Source organism: Apium graveolens, chromosome 9 (assembly GCF_009905375.1).
Source record: "Apium graveolens cultivar Ventura chromosome 9, ASM990537v1, whole genome shotgun sequence".
In the NCBI taxonomy this organism is placed as follows: Eukaryota; Viridiplantae; Streptophyta; class Magnoliopsida; order Apiales; family Apiaceae; genus Apium; species Apium graveolens.
The window spans coordinates 240,335,418-240,357,012 of NC_133655.1; the positions used below are offsets into that span (position 1 = coordinate 240,335,418).

Genomic DNA, 21,595 nt, shown 5'->3' on the forward strand with positions numbered 1-21,595 from the left:
TTTATTTGTTAGTAAGTTTAATGGTTGGTGTTGTGAAATGAGAAGCATGGATTGTGATTATTAGTAGTTTGGTTTGATTTGGAAGTGTTTTGGTAATTGAAGCTTGATTATAGTTCATAGGTCTTGATTGTGGTTGTTTGAGTTGAAAACCTTGGAGATTATGGACTGATGTGGTATGGTTTAGGTGAAGTTTTGTTGTATTGATGGTTATGAGTTGGTTGGTGGTTAATTGGAGTAGTTTAAACATTGGTAATCGCGTAAACATAGCCGTCGTAACGTCCGATTTTCTTTGGACTGTTTTTGTGCATAACATTAGGACCCGAGAACCCCCTGCTAGATTATGACCACTGCCATGATTAGATAGCTCATGTTACGAGCTTCGTTTTGATATGTAGTTCGTTCGATTCCGATGCACGGTTTAGGAGAAACGACCGTTTCAAGTAACGGCGTTTCGCGAACGAAACTTTTCCCCTCGCCTTACTTTGAAACATAGGTTAAAGACCAAAAAGGGTTAATTAATGTATGAAACATTTATGGTAAGTGTGTTAGGCAGTTGGTAAGACACTCGCGAAGGAATCGCTTTAAAACTCGTAAAGGTTAAATTATTAAAAATGGTGGAGCCGAGGGTACCCGAGTGGCTTAAGCGAATCAGTGAGCGCAAAACAAGCGTTAGAGTCTAAGTTAGTTAAAGTATAGATTTACAAGTGATTTTGGTTTAATTCCAACTTACTTGTTGTTTATAGGTTACCAGACTCGTCCCGAGCCATTCGTAACCCCAGTCGCTCAGGCAAGTATTCTATCCGTTATACTGTTGTTGTGATGTAAATATATGTATATGCATTATCTTGTGATATTGCATGATTGTTATTAGCAAATTTTGCGATATATTGGAGCATGCTAATATGGTATATATGCATGTCTGTTTCGTAATCTGGTTATCTATCTGTTGATTTCAATGCTTATAGTTGCATAATACCTATGCTAGAAATAAGCAAGTAGTTGCGTATACCCTTAGTATAGGGGATAAAAGGTGAACATATTTCTAAACCGGGAGTCGATGTTCCCGAGTATATATATATATATATATATATTTATATATATATATATATATGGATATAGTTTTTAAAACTATTAATCGAATAAGGTTTATTCGATAACTTTAACTTTATTTTATTATTGAATATTATTTCAAATATTATTCGAAGGCGTATGACTCCTTTACATTATTTATTGAATATTATTTGAATATTCATTTGAGGATGTATGACTCCTTTATTTTATTTAATGAATATTATTTATAATATTCATTCGAGATATTATGACTCAGCTTATTTTATTTATTGAATATTATTTGAATATTCATTTGAGGATCTATGACTCCGATTATTTGCTGAGATATATTCTTTATTTTATTAAAGAATAAGGTGTCGATAATCAAACTTATTTTTGATTATTCAAATAAAGATATTACTTTCGTATAAGTATATCTTTGATTATTTGCTATTCATTTCAAGTATAAGTTTTAATACTTCTACTTCAATTATTTTATAAAGATTATCTTTTATGGGAATATTATTTAAATAATAATATTCAGACATTTTCTAAATATTCTGGGGACTGATTTACTTCATTAAATCAGTTTTACTCCAAACACTCTTTAAAGTGTTTTCGAGTCTTTAAAATGATTTTCAAAAGTTAGAGCGGATCCCAAAACTATTTTTATATTTAAGATCTTCCTTTTAAAAAGGGGATTTAAATACTCGCTCAAAACCTGGGGGATCCGGCTCGATGGTGTGTTTTATATTCGCAACAAGGTTGCAGTCTTGGTAAAAGAGTTTTTGATTACTTACCCAATATTCGGGAAGTAAAATTCTTGGAACAAGTTAATCCATTAACAGGCATCGCCTGGGAAATATCGGTGAGTTTTCCTTTCCAACTAGGTACGACTTCTTGGTGGAGCCGTATCAACAAGTTTCTACTTGGGGAAAGGGGGAAACGAGCTTTACGTTTCAGAGTCATGGATTTCATCTGAACTAGGAGTGGCGTAAGTGGTCGAGTAGCGCCGGCCCAGCCTTATTATATTGGCCCAAATGGCCTGGAAGTTCCGCTAAGGCGGTCCATTCCTTAGGAGTTCAGTGTTCGGTTGACAAGTAAATCCGACAGGTTCTCCTCTACATGTAGAAAATGGTGGGGTTGTACTACTACGACTGATCATCGTAAGTGGTCTTCCTGGCGCGGTAAACTCCCGTAATGAGTTCATCATCCAATTGGATATTTCTGCAACACTACCCAAAGCACTTCGATAGAAAGGCTACGGTTGGGCGATTGTTGAGTGTTGGTAGGGTCAAGTTTTCAAAATAATGTTTGCATCAAATGAAGTATCTCATAACTTCATTTTATTTTGATGATATTTTAAAGGTTGAATCTATTCAAGTATTATCTTGTAGTCTCGTCTATGTGATGAACTTTTGAAACTGATTATAACTTGAACGGTGGTAGTTCAAGTAGTATTGGGAAAGATATAAGTATATTGGGGTATTTGGTAACCTCATCTTTTAAAACTTATATCTAATTAATAATTGTCTTATATATGACAAAGATTTTCAGAAAAACGTTGAGACAAGGTTAGATATATGAGATCACCTTGCAACGATATTTTTTTCATACAGTTACACACTAGGACTTTGTGTATATTATGCATGGAAGAGGACTTCCAATATTTTGAAAAGTATATATGTGTATATACTGAATATTTTGCGACTTCATCGCATTAAGTTATCAACTTGGTTCATTTCTTTTGACCAAGACTTTCATGAGTATTATGAGTAGGCTCATATATTGTAAATCATTATACATATTATTTTGGTGGGCTTGCTGCTCACCCTTGCTTTCTTCTTTCATCACACAACAACAGTTAGGAAAGATGGCCAGACTCCAGCAGACCCAGCGCAAGCGCGTGGGAAGCGTCCCGCGTCTTCCCGTTGATGTTGTAGCTGCTATAGCTGCAGAGGTAGATCTATTGTAGATCAGACCATCTACTTTTGAGAATCAATTATGTATAATTATAACTTGTGGCAGATAATGGCAATTAACTGTAAATTTATCAAGTAATCATTTTGGGTTGTAATAACTTTTAAATTGTGGATTCAAAGACTTGTACTTATTTAAATTTCATCTCTGAGACTATAACGGGTTGTGGTGTGTGTTAGTGTGGGGTCACAGTATAAGGTTATTTATTATTAATTAAGTGAAGTGATATTGTGGAAAGAAAGACCGTGACGACCCGGATCCCCGACCCCGGATCTGGGGGTGTTACAAGTGCCGTCTCGGGTCTCCTTTCCTTACTCGACTTTCTGTTTCCTTAGTATGAAATGTTTCATCCTTCTCCCATACTTGGGGTTATCTTATACATTTTAAATCCTCATTTTCCACTTCATTATGTTATGGGTTCTTTCTATCTTGATGGCGACCTCCCTGACTATCACGTTCAGGTTTTGCTCTAAATCATATTCCTCAAACTAGCTTTCATTTAAGATCTCATCTTTAAGCTCTTGAACACTTGGAACCCAAATTTTGTAGGAATACCTCATTATTCCCTTCTCATCTTTCTCGGTATTAATCTTTTATCTAATTGTTGGCTCTTTGCCTTCCTTCATCACTTTTTCTGGCACAATATGTTCTTTTCCAATAATTTGAACTGTATTGCAATCTCAAACAGCTTTTCGGTACCGGCTCCGGTTACCTTCATATCTATTTCCATTTTCTCAAAATCTCTTATCAACTCTCCCAAAGACATTATCATCTTGAGTCTCTCCTTTACACTAAGGCATTAGCCACCATTTTGGCTTTTCCTGGATGATAAAGAATCTCATAATCGTAATCCTTGATTAGCTCTAACCGCCTCCTCTGGCGTATGTTGAGCTCTTTCTACGTGAAAATGTACTAGAGCACTTATGGCTTGTGTAAATCTCGCACTTCTCTCCATACAAGTAGTGCCTCCAATCTTTAGGGCAAAACTATTGCCACGAGCCCAAGCTCATGGGTGGGGATATCGAATTTTATATTCCCTTAATTGTCTTGACGCGTACGCGATTACCTTGCTGTGCTGTATAAGAAGCACCCTAATTCCTTATGCGAAACGTCAATACAAATCACAAAATCTCCTTTGTCCATCCGACAATGCCAACATAGGGGCCCTCACCAACCTTTGCTTTAGTTGTTAAAAGCTTTTCTCGTATTTCTCTGTCCATTCAAAGTTCTCAGTCTTAAGAGTAAGCCGCGTTAAAGGGGCTACTATCTTTACAAACTTGAACGAACCTCCGGTAGTGACCGGCCAATCCTACCTCTGGTAGTTTCCCTAACCATGGTCATCAATTCCTCCATGGTCCTTTATTCATTCTTGTTAGGATCTTCCACGAGATCCTCCTCAGCAACAATCCCATCTAGAACAACATCCTCAACCATTACATCCTCAATATGAACATCATCCGGTCCTGCGTTAGGACGCTCTATCGGATCCACAATCCGATCTCCAATTAGTAATAAAACATCATCGCGCTGTTACTCCTCAACCTCAGGGTTCGGTGTCCCGCTACCATATATGATAACGAACTACGCTTCTATCACGATATTTATAAGGGTTCCCATAAGGGTTTTAACTGTCAGTACTACGTTAGGTAGCCCGACTATGAACTTGGCAAGAGTTCTTATTATTTTAGTGAACTTATTATCTTTACGTCACATCATCTCTGAGGTTTATAATGCTTCGCTCTGATACCACTTCTGTAACACCCCCAAATCCGGGGTCGGGGATCCGGGTTGTCACGAGTTCCATTTCCCTTAATAACACCCAATCTTAATAATTAATCAACTACTCTGTACTGTGACCCCACAATAAACACACACACCACACGTTATAGTCTCAGAGATGAACATCCAAAAATAATCACAAGTCATTTTATTCCACAATTATCTGCCAATGCACCTTAAAAGGTTTTCTGAATAAACTTACCTTTCTTTGCCATTATTACAATTCATAAATATACATAATCTGATACATCAAAAGTTGAAAGCCTAGCCTATTGGTAGTTCCTACCTCTGCTACAGCGACATCAACGCCTATAGGAAACTGCGGAACGTTTCTTATCTGCTCGCGAATTGGGAGCTTGGTCCTGTTCATCTTGTCTATCTGATGTTGTGTGATGAAAGAAGAAAGCAAGGGTGAGCAACAAGCCTACCAAAATAATATGTATAATGATTAACAATATATGAGCCTTTTCATAGTACTCATGAAAGTCTTGGTCAAAAGAAATGAACCAAGTTGATATCTTAATGCGATGAAGTCGCAAAATATTCAGTATATATATACATATATACTTTTCAAAATATGGGAAGTCCTCTTCCATGCATAATACACACAGAGTTCCAGTGTATAACTGTATAAAAATATCGTTGCAAGGTGATCTCATATATCTAACCTTGTCTCAATGTTTTTCTGAAAATCTTTGTCATGCATAAGATAATCATTTACTAGATATAAGTTTAAAAGATGAAGTAACAAGATACTCCAATATACTTATATCTTTTCCAAATACTACTTGAACTACCACCGTTCAAGTTATAATTAGTTTCAAAAGTTCATCACAATGATGAGACTACAAGATAAGACTTGAATAGATTCAATCTTTGAAATATTTTGAAGGAAATGAAGTTATGATATACTTCATTAAGTCCCGATATATATATACACCTATATATATACACACGTTTCCTGAAAACCTCTGTCATGTAAAGTATGAACAGAATTGCAATATCCAATAAATTTGGAAAGGAAAGAATTTTGGCATAAACCTGATATCTTGCTGATCAGGCAAAGATACCAATAAGTAACATTTTCTACTAGTAGATGGATGAATCCCCCACCGGTCATCACCCTGGCCACATAAGGACCTTGTGCTGGACCGCCACCCGGCCTCTTACGCGTTGATGGACTGCCATCCAGCCACTTACACTTTGATAGACCGTACCCCGGCCTGTCGCTTATGCCGACTCAATTAGATGGGCTTACTTCCCGAACGTTGGGTAAGTAATCAATTCATTTATTTTCTCAAAACAGCAACCACGTTGCGAATGTAAAATACACCACAGAGCTGGATCCCCCAGGTTTTGAGCGAGTATTTAAATCCCCTTTGAAAGGAAGATCTTAAATATAAAAAAAATGAGGTTTGGGGTCCACTCTAACTTTAAAAAAAATCATTTTGAAGACTCGAAAACATTTTTTTTAAGAATGTTTGGAGTACTGCTGATTTATTAAAATAAATCAGTCCCGATATATTAGAAAATATCTGAATATTACTATTTAAATAATATTCTCATAAAGATAATCCTTATAAAAATAATCGAAGTAGAAGTTTTAAAACTTATACTTGAAATGAATATTAAATAACCAAAGATATACTTATATGAAAGTACTATCTTTATTTGAATAATCGAAAATAAGTTTGATTATCGACACCTTATTCTTTAATAAAATAAAGAATATATCTCAGCAAATAATCGGAGTCATAGATCCTCAAATGAATATTCAAATAATATTCAATAAATAAAATAAGCTGAGTCATAAGCCCTCGAATGAATATTCGAAATAATATTCAATAATAAAATAAAGGAGTCATAAGTCCTCGGATGAATATTCGAAATAATATTCAATAATAAAATAAAGGAGTCATAAGTCCTCGGATGAATATTCGAGATAATATTCAATAATAAAATAAAGGAGTCATAAGTCCCCAGATGAATATTCGAAATAATATTCAATAATAAAATAAAGGAGTCATAAGTCCTCGGATGAATATTCGAAATAATATTCAATAATAAAATAAAGTTATCGAATAAACCTTATTCGATTAATAGTTTTGAAAACTATAACCATATATATATATAAATATATATATATAAAATCTACTCGGGATCCTCGACTCCCGATTTTAGAAAATATTTTCACCTTTGGGTCCCTATACTAAGGGTATATGCAAATTACTGCTATTCTCTAGCATAGGTATTATCAACTGAACCAACAGATATATATGGCAAGAATACGAAACAGGCATGCATATATATACCATATCAGCATGCTTCAATATATCGCAACATTTGCTAATTAACCAACATGCATCTATCGCAAGATAATGCATATACATATATACATCACAACAACAGTATAACGGGTAGAAAACTTGCCTGAGCGACTGGGGGTTACGAATGGCTCGGGACGAGTCTGGTAACCTATAAGCAACAAGTAAGTTGGAATTAAACCAAAGTCACTTGTAAATCTATACTCTAACTAACTCATACTCTAACGCTCGTTTTGCGCTTACTGATTCTCTTAAGTCACTCGAGTCCCCTCGGCTCCACCATTTTTAATAATTTAACCATTATGAGTTTTAAGGCGATTCCTTCGCGAGTGTCTTACCAACTGTCTATTACACCCTACATAAATGTTTCATACTTCAATTAGTCCTTTAAGGTCTTTAACCTATGTTTCAAAGTAAGGCGAGGGGTAAGGGTTCGTTCGCGAAACGTCGTTAATTAAAACGACCATTTCTCCTAAACCGTTCATCAGAATCCAACGAACCACATATCAAAACGAAGATCGTAACATGAACTATCTAATCATGGCAATGGTCAAAACCTAGCAGTGAGTTCAAGGGTTCTGATGTTAGGAACAAAAACAGTCTACGGTAAATCGGGCATTACGACGGCTATGTTTACGCGATTTCCCAAATTTAAACCATTCCAAAACAACCACCAATCAACCCCAAATCAATCATACAACCAACATCCATCCAAAACACACTCCAACAGCCCCAACAACTCAATATTATCAACTTTATACTACCCTCAAACATGAACTAAAAGCTATACTTAAGTTCATTAACTAATTAACAAGATTTACAACTCCAAAAACACCACAAAACCAACTAATCTCTACAAACTCAACCAAACTTTAAACAAACAAGCCTTATGCTTCACATATACTATATCAATCATATTCATTCCTAATTACTCAAAACCAAAGCTAGGGTTTGGAGTTTATACCTTCCTTGGAGCTTTTAATCCATGAAAGATCCTTGAAATGCCCATGGAAGCCTTAATCTAACCTCCTACAAGCTTGTTCTTTCAAAGAAATCAAGAACACAAAAATTAATTCCAAGAAAGTACTATTCACCATCTTCTTCCATGATTTATAGAAAAAGATTGGCTTGGAATTAGAAGCTTAAACTTATAGGAAGTATGTAACTATCCATGGGGAAGCTTAGATAAATACCTTGCTAAATAGTAAGTGGTGGAGCTTGGATCTTCATTTTTTAAGAAAAGGGGCCGAGAGCTTCATGAAGAAAATGGGGGTTTTGTGTTTTTTGATGAAAATGAAATGTTTTGGCTTGGTTGGTTGCTTTTTGTTTTGTTTTTTTGGTTAATTACCTTTCTAGCCTTGACTTTGTGTGGTTTTAAATCAACCACATCTCCTTCCCCTTATGTCATGCTTATGTCACATTGCTATGTCATCATCCCTTCTAATCTCTTTGATTAGCTTCTAATTGTTTGCCTAATGACCGCTGATCTGTTATACGGTTCGCTTAAGTTTCGTTTTCGTTTATCGTTTGAGGGATCATACCCGGGATCTTATTACTTAGGTTCCCTTAACCTTTCTCAATATATTGTATTCCTTTTATGATCCTCTCTTATAATCCTTTAATTTAAATCCTTTTTATCATGTTACCTTATACTCAATTCTTTCCGTATCTAGTGGATTTCCGGGAAAAATCAAAGTGTTCGGAATTGGATTCTGACGATCTTTACATACACTTATATACCATATAGAGTGCCAATAAAATCTCAGAATATCCATAAAAGAACCCCTACCTAGTGTGGCATGAAAAGTTTTCTCATTCAGCAAAAACACTATTCATAAGGGTTTCAAAAATTTTCCAAAAATTGGGGTTATTACAGTCTTATATGTTGTTATATAAGCCTAAAGAGCTTCATCGAGCTTCAAAGACCAATCTTTCCTTGATGGACAAACAACTTTCTCTAGAATGCGCTTGATCTCTCTATTAGACACTTCAGCTTGACCATTAGTTTGCGGATGATAGGCAGTAGCAATACGATGATTCACATTGTAGCGCTGCATCATAGAAGTGAACTTACGATTGCAGAATTGCGACCCTTCATCACTTATGATAACTCGTGGTGTTCCAAACCTTGTGTATATTTGCTTATGAAGAAAACTCAACACTACCTTTGCATCATTCGTCGATAGAGCCTTGACTTCTACCCATTTCGAGACATAATCGACTGCCAGCAAGATGTACTCATTATTACAGGACAAGATAAATGGTCCCATGAAATCGATTCCCCAAACCTCGAAGACCTCAACTTTAAGCATCACATTTAAAGGCATCTCATCCTTTCTAGTAAGATTCTCAACTCTTTGGCAACGATCACACCTTAAAATGAACTGATGTGCATCCTTAAACAATGTAGGCCAGAAAAAACCTGCTTGTAGAATACGAGCTGTTGTCTTTTCACCACCATAATGTACACCATAAACTGTGGAAGGACAGTCTCGTAATATCCCCTCCGTCTCACAGAATGGGAAACATCTCCTGATGATCTGGTCAGCTCCTTGTCTAAACAAATATGGTTCATCCCACATGTACCACTTCACCTAATGCAGAAACTTTTTCTTTTGAGCCGCATTCATATTAGGAGGCATTATATTGCTGACAAGATAGTTCACAATATCTGCGAACCATGGTTCTTCCTCTTGAACTGCGAACAACTGCTCATCCGAAAAAGTTTCATTGATCAATGTCTTATCATGTGAAGTAGAATCGGGATTCTCCAATCTAGAGAGATGGTTAGCTACTTGATTTTCAATACCTTTTCAATCCTTGATCTCTAACTCAAACTCCTGTAGCAAGAGCACCCAACGAATAAGTCTAGGCTTCGAATCCTTCTTTGAGACCAGATTGCGAATGGCAGCGTGATCAGTGAATACTGTCACCTTTGTCCCAAGTAGATAAGATCAAAAAATTTCAAAACCAAAAACTATAGCAAAGATCTCCTTCTCAGTAATGGTGTAGTTCATTTGAGCTCCATTTAGCGTCTTACTAGCATATTAGACCATATGGAAGATAATATTCTTGCACTGCCCAAGAACTGCTCCCACTGCATAATCACTTGCATCGCATATCATTTCAAAAGGTTCTGTCCAATCAGGTGCCGTAATAACTGGTGCAGTTATTAAACTCTTCTTGAGAGTCTCGAATGCTGCCAAGCATTCATCATAAAATTTGAAAGGCACATCTTTCTCGAGCAAGTTGCACAACGGCTTAGATAACTTAGAGAAGTCCTTGATGAAACGCCGATAAAAACCCGCATGACCAAGAAAACTACGGATTCCTTTAACAGAAATGGGTGGCGGAAGATTTTCAATAACCCCCACCTTGGCTTTATCCACCTCAAGGCCTTTGCTAGAGACTTTATGCCCAAGAATGATGCCTTGTTGCACCATGAAGTGACATTTTTCCCAATTGAGCACCAAATTAGTTTCCACACACCTTTTGAGCACTGAACGGAGATTATTCAAACATTCATCAAATGAATGTCCAAAGACGGAGAAGTCATCCATGAACACTTCGACATTATTTCCAATCATATCAGAGAATATAGCAATCATGCATCTCTGAAAAGTGGCAGGTGCACCACATAAGCCAAAAGAAACTCTGTGAAAAGCAAACGTGCCAAATGGACAAGTGGAAGTAGTCTTTTCTTGATCTTCTGGTGCAATGCAAGTCTGATCGTAACCCGAATAGCCATCCAGAAGACAATAATACTCATGACCAGCCAACCTGTCAAGCATCTGATCAATAAATGGAAGAGGGAAGTGATCCTTCCTCATGGCTTTATTCAACTTTATGTAGTCCATCCATACCCTCCATCCTGTGACTGTTCGAGTGGGGATGAGCTCGTTCTTCTCATTTGCTACCACAGTAATACCTCATTTCTTAGGTACACATTACACGGGGCTCACCCAAGAACTGTCAGAAATAGGATATATGATTCCTGCATCCAGCCACTTTATAATTTCCTTCTTCACCACTTCTTTCATGATAGGATTAAGTCTTTGCTGTTGCTCAACAGTCGGCTTGCTACCTTCCTCTAGCAGAATTTTATGCATGCAGTACGAAGGGCTGATCCCTTTTATATCTGCTATAGTCCATCCGATGGATGATTTAATTCTCTCAAGATCCTCAAGAGCTTGTCCTCATCACTACCTGAAAGGTCAAATGCAATAATAATAGGCAAAGTAGATGCATCACCTAAAAAGCATACCTCAAGTGTTCAAGCAATGGTTTAAGCTCCAAAGTAGGTGCTTCCTCAATAGATGGTTTGAGCTTTCCCTCAGCATTCTTGAGATCAGTATTACCAAGATATTCAAATGGCATGTCTAGCTTTCGCTTCCAAGGAGAAGCATTTAGATATTGTAGTTGCTCATTGCCTTCCTCATCTTCACTGTTAAATTCCCTCACTAAGGCTTTTTCTAAGGCATCAGACCTTAGCACATGATCAAGTTCTGAAGTTACTGCAGAATCAATCAAATCCACCTTGAAGCACTCCTCATCTTCTGTAGGGAATTTCATCACATTGAATACATTGAATCTCACATCCTGATCTTGCACCTGCATACTAAGTTCACCTTTTTGCACATCTATCAAGGTACGGCATGTAGCCAAGAAAGGTCTTCCCAAGATTATGGGAATCTTCTTATCTTCCTCAAAATCCAGAATGACAAAGTCTGCAGGAAAGATGAGCTTGTCCACCTTTACTACCACGTCCTCCATGATGCCTCGTGGGTATGTAATAGAACGATCAGCCAATTGTAGAGACATGTAGGTGGGCTTCGAATTAGGCAAATTCAGCTTTTTGAAGATAAACAACGTGTGACGCCCTCAATCTTGGGGTTAGGAAATGAGGACCCACACACCTTTAATCTAGTAATTAAATAAGCATAAACCCCGTTTAACTACTAACAGGATCCAACAGGATAAAGTATGAGACAAGATTACAACTACCAATCATAAAATATAACTTACAACCCCAAAATAATATTAAATAAACATAATCGATTCCGGCTGGAAACCGACAGATAACCCATTGTATCTTTATTATTTTCCTTCTAAGCGCTTGCTCACTCGAAAAATACCACTACCTGCTTTGGCAACCGGAAGCCCTCAACACGATAGGGACCACCAGGTACGCTCTTATGAGCAGTGCGTCTAAGCCTGGCCATCTTCTTGCTTAACTGTCATGGTTATATTAAGACAAAACATATGAGTATAAAACTCAGCAAGTAACTATAAAGCAGTTCTATGATAACAAATCCACACTATACTTTACCAAACTCAGGGCATTCTACTTTATTTGTTCTAGGTGCCAGATTTCCAGCTTTTAGGGTTAAGGAAAGGTTATGAAGAAAAATGTGGGGCTTTCAAGGAACAAGGCTCAACGTAGGATGAAAGTCGACATTCATCACAAATCATTAAAGGATCAGAACAGATCTTTCAGAAAGAGGAAAGCAACAATATTTCACTATATGGGATCAAGTATATGATCAACAGATTAAAATCAGGGTTCTCGAGCTGTAAGCTTCACATTAACACAATCAACTCTTTTCAAAACAATATAAACCATTTTCATTTTCAAGAATCAATTACTGAACAGAAAGTTTCAGTTTCCTTTTAAATAATCAATTAGAACCCTTGATTGGATCACTTTATCTTTCCATTTTATTATAATACGGGTGATCAGCCCGTACCGACCTCCATCCGGTCTTTAAGGTACCAATCAGCATAATTTCATCCTTAAGTTGGACTAGCCCCACTAGCCTCTTACCATGACCGGACTAGTCCCACTAGCCTCTTACGTCTCAATCCAATCCATCAGGAATTCGTTTGGAAAACCTTGAGTTGGAAAAAGATAGGTTTTCTAAAATTCATTTTATCATTACCAAGAATATGAAATCATTCAGACTCTTTCGAGTCGAAACTCATTCTTAAGTAAAATTTCAAGAAATCAAAGTTAAGGGAGTGATTCAAGACAAGCAAGGAACAACTCTAAGGATTCTGTATCAAGGATAACAAGGTACTTAAATTAGAAGGATCAACATCTGTTTCAGGGATCAATTGGGTGATCAAGAAATAAGGTATCATTAAAAAGGGTTTGCAAAGGTAATTATAGGGTTCAATATAATTCATGGTTTAGCAAATAACTTGAACAGAAAGGACATGTTACTAAAGGGTTGAATTAGTAAGCTTATCAATAACAGTTTATCAAGATCAAAAACAGGGTATCTCAAGTCATTAATAGGGGTTCATTAATTAAACAGTTCAATACTCTACATGGTATGAACATTAACCTCTCTATAACCATTTCACAAGTAATGAGAGTTACTTGCCTGAATTTGCTTTCCTGAAGGTTGAACTACTGCCACCTAGTATATCATTTCCTTTCCTAGCCTGAATGCCCTCACGCTCCGAATCTACAATAAAAACCAAAATCTTAATTAGTTCTCAACTCTCGTTCCCGGAACGATCACTCAAATACAATAGCTCGATTATACTCTTGACTCGAATATACGAATATAGCTTATACACATAAGCACATAGCACATCACACGTCATATATTTTACTCTTAACCTTTACACCTTTATAGACTCGACCATCGTCTTATAAACATCCTTATCTCATCTCGAGGTCAAATCATACTTTATATTAGTACACATAGCTCTTTATGCTTGAAATTCTTATACAAATAAACAAACGACAAAACTTACAATATCGACCCTAAAGTCATCTTTAAACCAACACGATAACCACAGTTAACACAAATCAATCATCCCCTTTCTTTTTATACTTTCATTCGAACCAAACATAGCAAATTAAGCAAAAATCTCACATACAATCCTTAATTAATCTCTATGATCAATTCAAGCACTTAAATTAGAATTTGACCCTTTTAAGTACTATAAACCATTCGGCCTTAACCACAATCAAACCAAGATATGCATCATCAATTCCTCTTTTAAATCAACATGAAATCTCATTACTTCCTAGTTAAACTTAAGATTATACCAAGATCAAGTCACAAAAATCAATTTTCCTTATTATTAGTACAAGGTCGAACCAAAACCTTCCTCATGCAAACCTAAATTTTAATTTCTCAAGCATCCAATCAAATATACAAGTTCAAATATCATAAAAATCATTGTTATCAATTAACATACTCAAATCTCAAAAGAAACATAACCCTCATTGATACATGCATGCAAACATTAAATAATTTATCTTCCAAACTCTCTAATTAACCACTAATTCCCAAGGATGAACATCAACAAGTCATGTCCATTACTAAAATCATTTTTGATCTTCTAAAAATCAAGATCCCATTCGGGTTTTTCAAGAAGTAACACATGCAAACATTTTTTCTTAATCCTTAAATCATTAATTATTCTAATATCAACCCATAATCACTTTAGTTAACAAAAATCAAATCAATAACTTCTAAAAAACAAAACTTTTCGGGTTTTTCAAGATTAACACATGCAATAATCAAAAGAATAAGTTTGGTGTAGTAGAGTTCAGTGTTTACATCATCACTCACCACCGGTTCACCGGAGTTCATCACCGGTGGCGGTTGCCTCACGGTGGTGCCCTCATTCGAGGGTATCCTACCATAAAACCTCCGATTATTTCTAAAATCACAAAAACAAACACATACAAGACATGATCACCATAAGTTCACTTCATCTTGCTTTTACAAAACAACAACTCGGCATAGCCGAACCTACACACACGCACACAACCGCATGCAAGTATCAAACTATACATGCAAGTGGATTAAAGCTCACATATGGAATAAGAATGAAATTCTATGGAAGAATCTCTAAAAAATCAAGAGAAGGAGAGAGTTATACCGAGAGAGAGAGAGATAGAGAGAGAGAGAGAGAGAGAGAGAGAGAGAGAGAGAGAGAGCGGGAGAGAGAGAAGAGAGAGCTTCGAGAGTGAGAGAGAGATGAGAGAAAAAGAGAGAATGAGAGAATGAGATAGTGGCCGGGTGGAAAGGGAGAGAAGGAGGAGGAAAGGAGTTTATATATGCTTAGAGGGCAGGGGTATTTTAGTAATTAACTAATCCTCTCTTTTGTTTGATTAATCCTTTATTTTTACTCAAATAAGATAAGATTTAAATATAAAATATATCTCTCTCGGAAAGTCAAAAATTATTGAAAATGAAAATTTTAATACGTAGATCTCGAAATTAGCTTTCCAACCATTACTCATAATAAGATTTTGAGCGTACGGTTGATTTTATATGATTTTCGCAAGCTCGCCTTGATAATAACATTTTTCCACATAAAAATCAATTTAAAATGCAATGACCACCAAATAAATCAATTTATCATTTTTAAAAAGTCTCTAGGACTATTATGAAGATAAAAAAACAAATCCCATATTTTTATCTTACTCAAAAAATTTTATAAAAATGTGCGAAGGTTAAATAAACCTTTATTTAAATCAAATAATTCCTTTAAATTCATAAAAATGTCACAAATCACGTAGTCATGCACACAAACAAGCAATCACACATATATGAACATATAACAACTCATGTCTGATCATAAAATTTGTCTTTCTTTAATCTTTACCCTTTTCTATGCGTACCGGGTCATGTTCAGCCTGACGGCCCGACGCTCAGCGTTCCAATTACGCTTCTCATTATCATTATCGACCGACATGTCACTAGGAAGAAATACTTTACTTAAACATTCATTTCACACAATCACTCATATTTTATATTCTTTAAATCATTATTAGGATGGGTTCCGTTCTACCTGACGGCCCGACAACACAGCTTAACTCCTAAGCTGACTCTTTAAATTGGAACGTTTTTATTTACGCCCCTATATTCTAATATACAGCAAAGACAATTAATCAACACTTTATCACATAATTATAATCACATCTCATAAGCATACTTTATTGACTTAATTATATCACAAAATTCTCAGTCGTCACACAACGGCATCAGATTGATGCTTGCTCCCAAATCGCAAAGGCTCTTGTCGAATGACAACTTACCAATGGTGCAAGGAATGGTGAAGCTACCTGGATCCTTAAGCTTTGGAGGTAATTTTTGTTGCAGCACAACACTGCACTCTTCCGTTAGAGCAACGGTATTAAGATCATCCAGTTTTACCTTCCTTGAAAGAATACCTTTCATGAATTTTGCATAACTAGGCATTTGCTCCAGAGCCTCAACGAAAGGTATGTTGATGTGAAGTTTCTTGAACACCTCCAGAAACTTACCAAACTGCTTATCCAGCTTTTGTTTTTGCAATCTCTTAGGAAAAGGTGGTGGAGGATAGAGCTGTTTCTCCCCTGTATTACCCTCAGGCAGAGTGTGTTCAACAGTAGTCTTTCTTGGTTCCCCCTCTTTCTCCTTTTGCTTTTTTTCTTCATCTACAATTTCAGCTTCTCCATCTTTTCCTTTTTCAGCATCAACAACTTTTTCAGGCCTTAAGGTAATAGCTTTGACTTGCTCCTTAGCTTCCTTCCTGCCTGGCACTTCAGTATCGCTGGGAAGTATGCCTGGTTGACGATTGAGCACGGCATTGGCTAGAAGGTGGAGCAGCACCTCCTTGTTGAGGATATGATTGCCTTTGAGCATATTGTTGAGGTTGCTGGAATCCAGGTGGATTAAACTGTTTACTTACAGCTTGCTGATATACTTGCTGAACAACGTTCTGAGTATTGCTCCAGCTGAAATTGGGATGATTTCTGTTATTAGGATGATAAATAGCTGGCATAGGCTGTTGCGGTCGCTGATAATTGTTCACATACTGAACAGATTCATTAACAAGAGAACACTGATCCGTAGCATGAGAGCTTGCACAAAGCTCACAGACAATAGCTATTTGATTGACTCCATAATTGGCTAAAGAATCGAACTTCATAGACAACGCTTGGAGCTGCGCTGTAATAGCTGTAGCTGCGTCAACTTCCAGAATACTTGCTACCTTGTCAGGTATTATCCTTTGAGTTGGGTTTTGATGCTCGTTTGCAGCCATAATTTCAATGAGATTATAGGCCTCAGTATAGCTTTTGGTCCACAAGGCGCCTCCAGCAGCTGCATCGAGCATGGGCCGAGATTGGGCCCCTAAACCATTATAGAACCCAGTGATCACCATCCAGTCAGGCATACCATGATGTGGACAATTTCTCAACATCTCCTTGTAGCGCTCCCAAGCTTCGCACATAGATTCTGTTGGTTGCTGCGTAAACTGAGTAAGAGCACTCCTCATAGCTGCAGTCTTGGCCATTGGATATAACTTCACCAGAAACTTTTGCGCAAGATCTTCCCAAGTAGTGATGGACCTAGCTGGTAGAGAATGTAACCAGTCCTTAGCTTTATCCCTCAGAGAGAATGGGAAAAGCCTCAGCTTGATAGCCTCATCAGTAACACCATTATATTTGAAAGTACTGCAGATCTCGACAAAATTCCTGATATGCATGTTGGGATCTTCAGTCGCAGCACCTCCGAAAGAAACAGAATTCTGCACCATCTGAATGGTGCCCGACGTGATTTCAAAAGTATTGGCCTGAATAGCTGGATGAATGATGCTTGACTAAGTGTCATCAATTTTAGGCCGAGAAAAGTCCATAAGAGTTGGATCTGCTGGAACTATACGATCACCCATGATTATCGGTTCTTTCTTTTCACTCTCTTTATCCGAATCTTCAAAATCTAACTTCTCTAGAATGTAAAGAAGTGAATCTGTCTCCTCAGCCGTATGTAGAGTCCTCTTGCGAGTGCGAGAACGTGTTTGCATAAACGCTTGCTAGAGTACATGAAACACAACCGAAAACAATAAGTAACAAGTCTTAATCAATGAGTCCTAATGACCACTGATGGCAAGTACATAAACTAAATAAATTAACACCGAGTCCCCGGCAGCGGCGCCAAAAACTTGTTAGGCACAAAGCATGCGCTAATAATTCACGCAAGTATACGCGTTCACATGTAATATAGAATGATCTAGTTTGTTCTCACAGAGACTCTGACTAATTATGTTCAATTAACACTTACTCACCAATGTATGATTACTTCTCAATGTCAAGACAATAACACTTAAGGTTGATTAACTAATTAATAACTACTATTAACTACGAGAATTAAACACTTAAATTAACACTTGAATTAATAATATTAAACACACATGAGATCATAACTTCATTACTACTTCATTCAATAGTTATTGTTATTACCCTTAGTATGCAACAGTGATGATATTAATCAAACAACACGAAACTGATAAAAGCCAACTTTCGTTGCACAAATATCATTCTGCCAAGCATCTACAATTAAGATAGAAGTTGAATAGGCATCAATTATGTTGAGACCCTATATGTCTACAGAATTTGACAACATAATGATTTAAGCACAAATTATTCATTATAATTACACAGTGCAAGTACAACGGTTAGAGTTACCCACTAATCATGCATACAATACATGAACCTATGCTAGCATGGCAAGTTCTAAATCTCAAGATTCACTGTCGCTTCACAAGAGATTAACATGCTATCTTATATGTTCACGATGCACATAAGACGAATAAGCACAACCTATACTAGATATCATACAATCATCACATACTAAGGTATTAAACAATTAACTAAAGAAATCCATAGTAAATCCGCTACGACCCCATGATCATGATTGGCCCATGATAGAACTCATCGTCACCATGAGTTCATATGAAAACATGATAATAACACAGTGATATAACTAATAAAAATACTTAATAAAACCAGAGTACATCACAAGAGTATTAAGGTTCAAAGTAAAGAAAAATAGAATCCACTGTTACAACGAATAAAAAAATCACAAGATAACGTATGCTTCCTCTTCTTCGTTGTGGTGTGCTAAAACGGTCTTCTTAATCTTCTATCCTTGCTCCTTGCTTGTTACTTGTTGATACTTGTTATTGTGAAACGTCTCCCAAGATTACTTATATAGAAGTCCACAAGAAAAAAAACCTTCAGAAGCCCAGTAGAACTCAAATTAGAAAATTCAGATTCAAAAATTACGACCCCAGGCGGCCGCCTCAGTTCCCACGCGGGCGCCTGCATCTCCAAGCGGTCGCCTGCTGATAAGTGGATTTTATATCCACTTGGAATGCTTTATTATAAGCTTAAATTTGTGTTTTGGACTCAAGTTGTTGGTATTTTGATGTGTTTTTATGTTATTGTATTTCAGGTATCAGTTAAATGAAGAAAAGAGATTTTAAAGGAAATATGATAAAAATTGATCATATTTGGAAGCCAAGGCCATTGTCAAGTTGTAGAGAATCTCGTTAGCTTCGCGTGGGCAGTTGAATCGCCTAATTCTGACGAGTAGAACTCAAGTTATGGCCAAAACAAGATTCATCAGAAATTTTCCCAGTCAATAGCTGAGCGCCCGCTCAGCAGAGCTGAGCGGCCGCCCAGGAGCTGAGCGCCCGCTCAGGAGAGCTGAGCGGCCGCTCAAGGCGCGGATGGTCGCTGATTTCGCTGAAAAAGCCTTTTTTGAGTGGAATTTGACGATTTTAAGGGTCCAGGTCCACTAGGGGCGTATATATACTTAAAAAAAGGGTTTTCATCATCCGGGAAGATTGTGATACCAAGGAGAAGACCTAGAAGCACAGAACAACTCCAAAAAAGAAGATCTTGTTTTCAACTTGTGATTCTTTGAATTAGTTGTAACTTTGGATGCTCGTTTTCGTTCTTGTTGAACCTAGATCTCGTTTATTCGTACTTTAATCATTATTCAGTTTAGTAAAACCTTGTTTATACCATACTTTTATTGGAACCCATGGTGACGATGAGTTCGATTATGGGCTAATCGTTGTTATGGGGTTCTAGTGGATTTACTTATGGATTTCAATAGTTAATTGTTTTGATATCTTGGTGTGTGGTGATTGATTGATATCCTAGTCTTGGTTGTGCTTATTCATCTTATGTGCGTAGCTAACATATAAGATAGCGTGTTAATCTCTATTGAAGCGACAGTGAATATAGAGGTTTAGAACTTGCCATGCTAGCACAGGTTCATGTATTTGTTATGCATGATTCGTAGGTAACTCTAACCGTTTTACTTGCCCTATGTAATCATTATGGATAACTTGTGCTTAAACCGTTATGTTGTCAAATTCTATAGACATATAGGGTCTCAATATAATTGGTGCCTATTCAGCTTCTATCTCTTTTGTGGATGTCTGGTAGAATGGTACTCGTGCAACGAAAGTTGGCGTTTATCAGTTTCGTGTTATCTGATTAGTGTCCTCACCATCACATGCTAAGGTTAAGAACAAGAAGGTTATTGAATGAAGTAGTAATGAATTTATAATCCCATATTTGTCATATATAGTAATTCAACCTCAATTCTTTTAGTTAATGTTATTTAGTATAATCTCTTAGTTTAATCAAAACCCAATTTGTTATTTGTCTTAGCATTGAGCGATAACCATAAATTGTTGCATAGGTGCATAAATTGAACTTAACCTAAACCAGTCTATATGGGAACGAATCTGATTTATATCTTATACTACTTACGAACGTGTATACTTACGTGTATTTTAGCGCGTATTTTCGCCCTAACAAGTTTTTGGCGCCGCTGCCGAAAACTCGATGTTAATTTTTAGTTTATGTGCTTGTCATCAGTGGTTGTTAAAGTTCAGTGACTCGGATTCTTTTACTTTTACGGTTTATTTGTTTGTGTTTCAGGTAATCATTACAATGGGAGATGTAGCAGCACGAACGAAAGCCTTGATGGATTTTTCTCAACCCAAGATCAATGACATTCAATCTAGCATTGTCAGGCCAGCTATCACAGCTAATACCTTTGAGATCAAGCCTGGCATAATTCAATGGGTGCAGAATTCAGTCCAGTTTGGGGGTTCTCCAACGGAAGATCCCAATAAGCACATTAGGGATTTCATAGAGATTTGTGACACGTTCAGGTTCAATGGTGTTTCTGAAGATGCTATTAAGCTGAGACTTTTCCCATTCTCTCTGAGGGACAAGGCTAAGAGCGGGTTACACTCTCTACCAGCTGGTTCGATTACTACTTGGGAAGATCTTGCTCAGAAGTTTCTTACTAAATTCTTCCATATGGCGAAGACAACTGCAATCCGGAATGCTCATACTCAATTTGCGCAGCAATCAGGAGAATCTTTATATGAAGCTTGGGAGCGCTACAAGGAGATGCTTATGAAGTGTCGTCATCATGGAATGCCTGATTGGATGATCATCAATTGTTTTTACAATGGGCTGGGAGCACAGTCCAGACCCATGCTCGATACAGCAGCAGGCGGAGCATTATGGGCAAAAAACTATGAGGAAGCTTATGATCTAATTGAACTGATGGCTGCTAATGAATATCAGTATCCAACCCAGAGATATCCACATGGCAAGGTAGCAGGAGTTCTTGAAG

General features: G+C 36.9%; 1 non-coding gene and 1 pseudogene across 1 annotated transcript; one reads left to right on the forward strand and one right to left on the reverse strand.

Moving 5' to 3' along the window:
• The first annotated feature begins 17,319 nt into the window (after positions 1-17,319).
• LOC141688074 (small nucleolar RNA R71) lies at positions 17,320-17,426 on the forward strand. Its single transcript, XR_012561541.1, has one exon. It is a non-coding gene; the product is annotated as a small nucleolar RNA R71 (small nucleolar RNA).
• A 3,872-nt stretch (positions 17,427-21,298) lies between these two features.
• Positions 21,299-21,395, reverse strand: LOC141687738 (small nucleolar RNA R71; annotated as a pseudogene).
• Between the last annotated feature and the right edge of the window lie 200 nt (positions 21,396-21,595).